This window comes from Oncorhynchus keta, chromosome 14 (assembly GCF_023373465.1).
Source record: "Oncorhynchus keta strain PuntledgeMale-10-30-2019 chromosome 14, Oket_V2, whole genome shotgun sequence".
Classification (NCBI taxonomy): Eukaryota; Metazoa; Chordata; class Actinopteri; order Salmoniformes; family Salmonidae; genus Oncorhynchus; species Oncorhynchus keta.
In genome coordinates, this window is record NC_068434.1 from 61,026,328 (window position 1) to 61,037,527 (window position 11,200).

An 11,200-nucleotide genomic window follows, 5' to 3' on the forward strand; every position below is an offset into this window, starting at 1 on the left:
GAAAATTATCCCAGGCTTGAGGTTGAGCGCTCCAGTAATAGGTTTAAACCGCTAAATGAAAGCTTTCTGTTTATCGTTGATCATCTGCACGGTATACGTACGCACACCTCTCCGGGTTTGTGCCTTCCAGGTTTGTGTTCGGAGTCAAGACGAGAGGGCGGTATGTGGTGTTGAACATGTTGCTGCTAAATATTCCCCAGGGTAATAACAGTGTATACATGACGATTGGAAGCGTGAGGAAACGAAAGAAAGAGGGGAGAGGGGGGGGGGGGACGTTGGGTAAAGGAAGAGACAATACGAGAAACGTACGGAGAGAGACTCAAAGGACACATGTAGCGAGAAATAAAAAAAGCCAGGTACGCAGACAGAGCGAGAGAGAGAGGACAGAGCGGGAAGAAGGGGGTGAGAGTCCGGCAGTGGAAGGAAGAGGGAGAGGAACAGAGATGGAGTGGAGGGAGGCGGAGTGAGGTGTCCCTGATAGTCAGATCCTTCCTTGCAGGACACACGTCGTAGATTTCAGCGCGATGAGATTGCGAGGGATACGGAGACGTCCCGGCAAAGCATCGGTAAATCATCACTATGAGGTCTGGGATTTAGCTTTAGCCTGAGTCTAAGCTAGCTAACCTACCGGCTTTTTTGAAGAACACTACCCAATGTCCCTGCTTATTTTGTGTTGGTGTGTAGCTTTCCCAGTCAGTGTTAAGAGAGAGTGAAAGGGAGGAGGTGGGTGGGGGAGAGAGAAGGAATCACAAAAAAAGAAAGATATTGGGGGCTTAAGAGGCAAATCATTTCCTTTGTGCTGTGTGCTAATCATGACTCCAGCCATAACGAGCTTTAGTCTCCTCCATAGACACAGACAGTGTGCTTTAAGCCTTCACACAGATCACTACTGTAGAGAGGGAGTGACCATAAAAACAGAATGGCCTTCACTTACGGCTCCCCCCCCCTCCCCTTCTCTATTTTTTTATTTTATTTTCTGTACTATGAATAAATTGAGTCTGTCCCGGACATGAAAATGTCAAATACCTAAAATACACCTAGGCTAAATAGCGTATTAATTTTTAATGCTTCGCTCATCCTATGCTGCTATTCTCATATCTAGCCTGTCTGCCAACAGCTGTTGCAGGCTCCCTCACAGGGGATTTATCATCCATCTAAAAGAGAAAGGGAGAGTTGTTCAAAAGACAAGGAAGGGAGCCTTATTTTCATGGATCCGTACCTCTCGTTTAATTCAAGCCTGAAACGTCTCCCTGTGATATACGAGGAGAATTCAATTACACTAATGCCAAAACATAAATTGTTCATGATTCGTCCCATATTTCTCATGTTATAATTGCTAGCTAGCTCTTGTAAATGAAAAAGACATAGGGTGGGTAGGCAGGAAGTGGAAGTACAGTGACATTGGAGAGGTGGCACAAGGGGAGGGGAAGACTTGGAACAGACATGTTTCAGTGTGGGAACTGAATGGCATTCATGTGTGTTTTTAGGTGGCATGTGGCTGATGATTATGGTAGATTATCACAATCCAGATTGTAGCAAGTTACAAGCATTAGCAGAAGCCTATGGCAACGTAGAGAGAGAGAGAGAGAGAGAGAGAGAGAGAGAGAGAGAGAGAGAGAGAGAGAGAGAGAGAGAGAGAGAGAGAGAGAGAGAGAGAGAGAGAGCGATGTGAGTGTGACAGAGCTGTGCCAGTGGGACAGGGGGACTGATCACTGATCAGTGTGTGACAGAAGGTGTGGGGTGGGGGGTGGGGGGGGGGGGTGGCATACCTTAACACACTAACTGCATACTGGTCTGGAGCCTGTCTGTTTGGTTCGAGGAGACCCAGGCAGTCACTGCCACTGAGTCACTACAGCACACAGCAATGACAACCAACCTAGAGGGATGTGTCTCTGTCCTGTCCTGTCAGAGAGTGAGAGAGAGAGAGAGAGAGAGAGAGAGAGAGAGAGAGGGACAGAGAGAGAGAGAGAGAGAGAGAGAGAGAGAGAGAGAGAGAGAGAGAGAGAGAGAGAGAGAGAGAGAGAGAGGGGGGGGGGGGGAGAGGCAGATGATGTCAAGTGAAATGTAACAAATTCTCTGAAAGGCGGCGATGCGCAGAGGTCAAGGAAATGCAGACGAAAAAGGTTAAAGATGAAATAAAAGCCGTGCCTTGCAGCGGGCTGAAAATCTATCCCTCCAAGGCAAGGCCATCGCTGACGCGCGGCAGACAAGATGCTAAATACTGCACGGCACTCTGGGATCTTTCATTTTCATCCGATCAATAAGGGCTTATATTTATCAGGATTCCAAGCAGCTGCCACATCTGACAACCTCCACTTCATTTTCTCACTCCTCCTCCTCCTCACGCTGAATCGGGAGCCATCGACCATAAAAGAGACTGAGGCCTCTAGCTTTGCTATTTACACCCACAGACACAATTCCATTAAAGGACCCCCCCCCTTTTCTGGTTAAAGAAACATGCGTTGTCATTATGGTTTTGGCAACAGACCACCACACTCTTCATATACTCTTTGTTCCCCTATCCCCACCCGTAACGCCACAAAGAGAAGACAGACTTCCGCCGTTTACACAGTAGACCCCTTTTCTAATGTTTGAGATTCGTTTAAAATAACCACATTTGTGAAGTCCCCCCTATAATTCAAAGTATTAAAATGAGCGGAAGATTTGTTAAGGGGGCGAGTTAAAATAGCTCAATCTCTAATCATCTGTACGACAATATTTGCTGTGAGGCATTCTAAATAGATTATCGCTGGTCCATCTGTGTCATCATTGATTTATAAGGCATTAAGCTGCTTTGGAAAAAGGGAGGCCTTCCCACTACAGCAAAAGGGTTCTTCTTTTTGAAATCAGGGGCATGGCAACAGGACAACCCCGGCACTTGTCTGCTCAAGAAACTCTTTCCTTTAAGCGTTGGTGAGAGGGAAAGTAAAAATACGACGGCTGTATCCGGTTTTGGGAAGTGTGAATCTTCTTCTTTTTTATGACAAAGAGATGTGGAGGAGGGGAGGAAGTGCACCAAAAAAAAACACACACACACACACACACAAACACAAAAACAAGGGGCATCATTAACATATGAATACTATATGCAAATGGTTAGCAGAGAGCAGATGTTGGTGCATTTAATTGACCTATATGTGAATAGCATCCAAACCTTTTTACTCTGTTACTATGCCTAGTGTACAATATAACTGGATTCAGGGACTGGCACGGAGAACAGCAGTGTGAATGGGGACTAGACGGAGTACGATACCGTTTGAACGCGAGAGACGGAGAGAAAAGGCGTTTCAAAGGAGAGCGGCGTCTTGACAGGAAGCTGTCAGAGCCGGATGAAACCCAAACACAGCGCCTGGCCGCCACCGTCCCTCTGCTGTCTCGTGCGGATGACATCACCGTGCGACGGTGGAAATGGATCACTTAATGGCCCTTGGAGAGCAATGCCGTCTGTGACATGTAACTGTATGCAGCATTAAGGCCTGGATTACAGCACACTGTCTTTATGGATATTCATATTTAGACTTCTCAATCCTCTCTAATTCTCCCTGCCATTAGCTTCTCCCTCTTTTCCCCCCTTTCTCCCTCTCATTAGCTTCTCCCTCTTTTCCCCCTTTCTCCCTCTCATTAGCTTCTCCCTCTTTTCCCCCCTTTCTCCCTCTCATTAGCTTCTCCCTCTTTTCCCCCCTTTCTCCCTCTCATTAGCTTCTCCCTCTTTTCTCCCCTTTCTCCCTCTCATTAGCTTCTCCCTCTTTTCTCCCCTTTCTCCCTCATTAGCTTCTCCCTCTTTTCCCCCCTTTCTCCCCCCTCTTCTCTCCCCTTTCTCATTAGCTTCTCCCTCTTTTCCCCCTTTCTCCCTCTCATTAGCTTCTCCCTCTTTTCCCCCCTTTCTCCCTCTCATTAGCTTCTCCCTCTTTTCTCCCCTTTCTCCTTCTCATTAGCTTCTCCCTCTTTTCTCCCCTTTCTCCCTCTCATTAGCTTCTCCCTCTTTTCCCCCCATTCTCCCTCTCATTAGCTTCTCCCTCTTTTCCCCCCTTTCTCCCTCTCATTAGCTTCTCCCTCTTTTCCCCCCTTTCTCCCTCTCATTAGCTTCTCCCTCTTTTCCCCCCTTTCTCCCTCTCATTCGCTTATCCCTCTTTTCCCCCCTTTCTCCCTCTCATTAGCTTCTCCCTCTTTTCCCCCCTTTCTCCCTCTCATTAGCTTCTCCCTCTTTTCCCCCCTTTCTGCCGGAGAAAGGCGAGAAGTCACGCATCTTAAGCTGAAATGTTTGCATGGGTGAGCCACGAGAAACACAGATGCTATTTTCATCTAGGCTCTGCCTCCTTGTCTCCCTCCCTTTCTCCTGCTTGGGAATGTCATTAAATTGTATTAAATAGCCTTTTGTCCAGAGGGCAAGGACCACCCCGATATATGATAATACATTAATGCCGCAGTGTTGCAACCAGTGAGCTGAGACGATTTTAAGGCCGAGAGCTGGGCGGAACAAGCATGAAGCCCCATTTGTGTGTGTGCGTATTTGCGTGCCCGCGCACGCGCGCATGTGTGTCTATACGTGTGCATGTGGCTCTCTAACAACTGTGACACATACTAATAGAAACATACCTAATAAATAACAAGCTTTCAGGGTCTGGCAAGCTGACATTTTCTCTGTGAGCAGGACAATTTCATATCTGCGGTGCAGGGAACCAAATTGCATCACACGGAGATGCCAGCGGATTAGCATAAAAATTAACACTTAAATTTCAGCTTATTGCCAACCCCACTCCTGCTCCTCCTGCCACACAACAATCAATTCCTCTTATAAATCTGATTAGATTCCATGACGCTTATTATCCTAGGCATGTCCCTAACACTGCCTTTCCAAGGCTCCAAGACCTATTTGTTTAAATAGAACGAAAGAGCTGATAAATCTATAGGTGCGCTTCTCATGCACACATACAGGCCACCTCTCCCACCACTCTCTCCCTCCATCACCCTCTCTCTCTCTCATAGTAAGTCTGATTTACAGATCACCAGTGGCGTGGAAAAATAGAGAGGGAAATCAATCTTGATGGATATGCTGTGGCACTGTAAAACTTAGCTGATGTCCAGATTGTTCTGAAACCAAGCAAAAACGAGTTCATGCATTTCTAAAACAAAACAAAAAAAGAAGAAGAAGTTAACACTTTGTATGGCCTCCAACGTTCTGAGCTTGTTTATATATGATGGTTCAGAGGCCACCTTTGCTTGCTCTCCCTCCTTTGACCACCTCCCTCCGAAGACAACTCGATCCGCGAACTTTCTCGACCCTCTCCATCTCATGAAAGCTACGTTTTTTTTTCACTCGCTTCTCCTTTTTGAGACTCTTTATGTAATGAATAGCGCCATAGAAGTTGAAAAGAACATTATTGTTATTATAAAATGTAAATCCAATAACAACGTTTTTGGTCTTTTTTACTTCTTTTGACCAGCCATAGAGTACTCCTTTTCAGTCATTCATCACGTGCACAGCTGCTTCCAGTGTTCATCTAGGGGGAAATTGGAGCAAGGAAAACTCATATTGGAAAGCTTAATACTGTTGCAATGAAATATTTGTCAATATAGCACTTTGGAAAACATTGCGCAAATACGCAGTGAAAGCCGAACGCACGTCGGGCGGCTTGCTAGGCAGAGAGGCTCCCTTTTGTTTAGATAAATGGCATTTCATCGCATCCAGATGTCTTTCAGCGCCGCTCAGCCACCGTTCCCTGCGCTCCAAGACGGACGCTAAATGTACACAAACAGTTATTTCTAACAGCATTCCGTGCAGAACAGTGCCACGGTCCCCAGACCACAGCTCGTCTTAAGGTGAACCACTACTCAGATCCAGGGCTTTAAGACTGGAGGATGAACCGTGGTTGAGAGGAGGCAGAGTTCTTGTGTTGTGTGTACGCCTGCTCTGGGCCTGTGAACAGGAGAGACGTTTTATCCTCTCTCCCGGGTTGAGGAATCCACGTCGGCGTGACGCCGCATCACATTGTAGGCCACGCGCCTGAGGAGATCTGGGACAGAGGTGTGCCAAGGCTGAGTCAGGCGTTACCAAATAAGACTGGTATATAATAAGGCCCCCCCGATTCGATGCCCAAACTACTCTACGCCACAGTGGCGCAAAGAGGGGAAAATAGGGAGAGAGAGAGAGAGAGAAAGAGAGAGGGAGAGAGAGACAGAGACAGAGACAGAGACAGAGAGAGAGAGAGAGACAGAGACAGAGACAGAGACAGAGACAGAGACAGAGACAGAGAGAGAGACAGAGAGAGAGGGAGGAATGTGAAACAGAGGGAGTAAAAGAGAGAGAGAGAGAACGTCTGATGTTATAAGTGGATAACAACAGCCCCTGCTATGCAGCAGCAGAAGCGCAGAATCATTTCAACCAGCTAAACTCCCCCCTCTAGCCACCCCTCTATTCTTATGTTAACACCGCTAAAGAGGAGTGGGCCCACCCAGCAGTAGAAACTTCAGGAAAAAGAATATATTTCTCTCCAACGCCTAATGTAACTTACACCGTCCATAAGAGTAAACTCCAGCAACACCAATACATTTACTGTGCTTTTAAAGCATATTACCTTTCACAGGGTTTATGAACAATAAACGGGGTGCTTAGCTGGTCTATTTTCTCTCTGTAATGCCACGCAATGGTGGGGGAAGAGTTTGAAAGTCTTTAAATTCAGAGTAAACACTGCTCTCTTTGTAGATTGTATTATTCCGTTGTATTTTTTTTAAAACACATTTTCTCTCCATCAGAGCTTGTTTTTTTCTTCTCTCCAAACAATACATCCCCTCTCGCATCTGAAGTACACACCTCACTGACATTTTATAGGTCAAACCCTGTTGAACGGAGAGACATACTTCATACCGTACTTTCTACCGGAGTTTTCTTTTTATGGCCGTGCGTAATCGAGGCAGCATGTCCTATCGCTCAGCCATCTATACATACGCAGAGGCCTTTATTTATTAAACAACTTCATCGTGAAATGTTTGCGTTCTCAGCATTCGGCGGGGCCCACCCACAGATTATTATTTCATACCTCTCCAGGACTTTTTGAAGAGTTTATGCTTAGAGCGGTTATTGTTTTTGATTATGGGCAGTCTCTTAAGACTCGACGCGACCGGGCTAAGAAACATGTTTACAGAATCTGTGTGTGAACCTGAAGGCCGTACCCAGGCCAAATGTACATTCTCCATATGATTTACGGACATCAGATTCATCTATTTATGTCCATGCACGGCTGTGTAAAATTCACTGCTTGGGGCTTTTTAGGAGTGCACACGCATGTTTGCATTTCTCACTGTGTTTAATGGAATTTGATGGAAAGATTGAGTGTTTACACTTCATCAGAGTGATACAAAAAATTATAGTAGAGTCAGCAAATGCTTATTATCGTAGTAATATCTAATAGCTTATTGGAGTAGTAATATCTAATAGCACCCATTTAAAAAGTTGTTCCCAGTATTGCAAACACACACACAGGCACGTGCATGCACACACACACACACACACACACACTGCAAACTTGCATATTCACAAACCAAAACACACATCAAGGTTGTCTGGGGGCCTACAAGGCTGTGTGGGTCACTGTGTGTCTGGCTGTAGAGTCTGGGGGGGGGCCTTGCTCAGGCTGAAAGTAAAAGTGAGTTGTGTTCGTGGAGACACAACACGAGACAGGATCAGACGTCGGAGCAGATGTATTTTAATGGTGTCTTCTGATGAGTGATGCTCAGTATACCACCATGCACAATTTAAGTGTGGCACATCGCAGTGAGTCGGGTGGTGGTAGAGCACAGGGCACTTCCAAGAAGCTTCCAGTCAGAGGCTTGCCTTTAACACGTACACATGCACCCCCTATCACACCTTTGATGCTCCATATGACTCTGCTCCCCCCTTTTAGAAATACACAGCAAAGGATGCCGACAATCAGGGATGGGAATAGGGTGGACTGGTCACACTCAAGCAGTCACACGTACTGTACTCTATGCCTTGTTAAAAACCGCCATGCAGACACTAACTTTATAAAACAACATTCTAAAGGTTCTGTTTCCTGTGCATACTTATTTATCCTGGGTAAAAAAATATTTAAAAAAACAACAGCTTTCCCCTGAAAGAAAAGAAAAACACAATCCCAGAAATGAATGTTGGTAAAAGGCCTTTGGGCGTAAGCATGCTTTTTCATGCACTGTTCCTGATGGAAATCTCTCCACCGCCGTTCCCCTTGTAACACATAGCCGTCCCATAGGAGTTGGCCTGGGACAAGCCCTGTCCTCTATGATAACCACATAGAGGACCTATGAATCGCTGGCCATCTAAGGGCTCGGGGCTGTGCAGACGGGACTTCTGAACCTTTTGGTTAGCCGTCTTTTGATGAAGAAAATGAAGTGATTTGACTTTTAAGACCTGCTCTGCTATTCCATCCCCCCGGCCTCGCTCGTCGCTTCAGTACTGTTCTGGTGTTCTTTTTCACTCCCTCTGTCTGCTGCTACTTGAGCATATTTACTAAGACACAGCTATATGACTGGCCTGTTAATGACTGGGTAAGAAAGCTACTAGGAGCTCATTCTCTTGCTACTATCCTAATAGTGTATACTGTATGTCAGACGTTGACTAGCTACATTTGCTCCATCTGATTAATTGCTTGACTTGTGCTTAAGGGTAGATGAGTGCCAGGCAGTCTGACCGGAGGCTTGTTAAGGGAAACTAGACGGGTGGATTGGGCCTGCATGACACACGGGCACAGACACACCAGTCACCTATAAACTCGGCAGAGAGGGAGACCCCCAAGTCTCTCTAGTCACATTAGGAAACCGCGCAACGTGTTTGCACTTGTGCCACAGATCATGCTATTCCCACCTCGTATTGGAGTTAGAGTTCTAGCGTAACGGTGTGTGTGTGTGTGTCTTGAAAACAATCTGTATAACCTGCACAGACCCTGGCCCTGCCTGGAGCAGGGCAAAGCCCCATGTGAGAGGCTTGTTCAGCAGCACACAGGCTGTCTCTCTCTCTTTGTCACTTTCCTCACAAGTCCTCAGACCATCATCCCCACACCTAGTTTCATACACTGGCAAATCCACACACACACTGGCGCACACACACGCGCATGCGCACACACACACACACACACACACACACACACACACACACACACACACACACACACACACACACACACACACACACACACACACACACACACACACACACACACACGCACACGCACACGCACACACACACACACAGCCTTTTACCACAACACTATGCTAATGTGGTCTACCTCGACAACAGATCGAAGCCATACTACCAGATCTTGGTTTTAGTGTCCACTGTAGCCTTGTACATCCCTCTCTCCCCACTGGATGGGTTGTAGAAGCCTCACAGCCTAGGGAGTCAGGGCAGACATTTCTTTACCTCAGCCTCGCAGCCTAGGGAGTCAGGGCAGACATTTCTTTACCTCAGACAAAGGTAAACAGATTGAACAGGCCACCTGGCCGCCGCCAAGTAAGCTTGAGACGAGCGCGCTGAAACTGGAACGACTCTGCAGGGTCATGTCCCCAGCACAAATGCACCAAACGTCCATTCATCTTTAAGTACAGGACACAGAGGGAAAACAGTTTTGGTTGAAAATATTATCTTGGGGCAAATCCCGACACCACATAAAATAATGTAATGGTTAAATACAGGCAGCTTCATATTACAGATCATTCTGATGTTTATTGGTGATAGGGAACACTGGTTGCTGACCATTGAAGACCTGGGACGGCATGGTTTATGGTCCACACACACACACACACACACACACACACACACACACACACACACACACACACACACACACACACACACACACACACACACACACACACACACACACACACACACACACAGTGCACACCACCTAGAGCACTATCGATCGCACGTGGCTCCGACACACTCTCATAGGTGTCATTCAAACCCTTTCAATTTTTAATCACCAGTTCAACACTAGATCCAGTCTCTCCATTGGGCCACACATGCAGGCACGCACGTGCACACACACACACACACACACACACGCACGCACGCACACACACACGCACGCGCGCGCACACACATACGCACATACAGACACGCACACACATGCACGCACACATACAGACACACACACAAACACATGCATACAAACACACACACATATGCATGCACACATACAGACACACACACACGCATGCATACAAACACACATGCAGTACACTTACTGTAAGCAAGGGTAGACTGCACGACCAACCAGAAAGAACACACCAGGCCCGCAGACAGGCTCATACAATAGAGCTCATCGCATGGCTTTTATAAAGCCCACCAACTTTCCCCCTTCAGCTTGACCTTGCTCAGTGGTATTCATTACATCATTAAGTTACCTCTTCATTAACTTTTCATTATTTATGGAGGCTTTGGGGAGGGGAGTCTTTATCAAACAGTATCTTTTGTTGAGCTCACTATGTGGAGGACAGCTCCCCCTGAGAACCAGCCCGGTATCTTTCTCTCACTGCCAACAGGAGTATCAGCCATGAGCCCTGTCATCTCATACCTCAGAAATACTGCTCTGATCAGACTGGGGGGGGGTCAGCTACTATGGCTTCCAAACAGAGGGCGTGTCCTCTACAAAATAGTCACAGGGATTCGAGCATAGCTTTATAGCCACAGCGTATGGTCATCAGTTACCCTTTATTTCATATATTTCTATTACAATGTCAAACTGTAACCTCTGACTCATCCAAACATCTCTGGACAGAACACATAAACATATTTGTGTTTCTCTAGCCTTTACATGAGCGCCATTCTGTTCCCGAGCGTTCGTGGCGATCTGTCATTAGCGATACATCGGGCCGAAAACACAGCCACAGATTGCGTTTAAAAAAATAAAAAAATTCTGGCCACCGACCATTTAGCATCACCAGCCAATTATAAATGGCAAATCACAATACGCAGATTTTTTTCTCCCTCCCCTCCTAACAGCAGACCCTGGCAAGGCTCCACGGCTTCTCTTGAATAATGTGGTGATAGCCCTTTGTGCTTGGAGCTGCCCAGCCATTTGTTATTTCACACAATGAGCTGTGAGAGAGAGAGAGAGAGAGAGAGAGAGGGACGATTAGGGGTCTGGATGATACAGTGACCTGAACACCCCCTGTAGAAAAAGAGCCCGTCCCAAATAGACTACAG

The 11,200-nt window shown here is 46.6% G+C and overlaps 1 protein-coding gene across 9 annotated transcripts in view; it reads right to left on the reverse strand.

The window, feature by feature from the left end:
• Positions 1–11,200, reverse strand: part of znf536 (zinc finger protein 536) — a 518,664-nt gene that overhangs the window by 453,853 nt on the left and 53,611 nt on the right. For 2 of the 9 annotated variants that reach the window (XM_052462070.1, XM_052462067.1), the window contains exon 4: positions 1,770–1,902. The exons of 6 other annotated variants lie outside the window; for them this stretch is intronic. The gene's annotated coding sequence lies outside the window, so the exon portion shown is untranslated. The remainder of the gene's footprint in view (positions 1–1,769; positions 1,903–11,200) is intronic. One more of the 9 variants, XM_052462071.1, reaches the window with a different exon arrangement.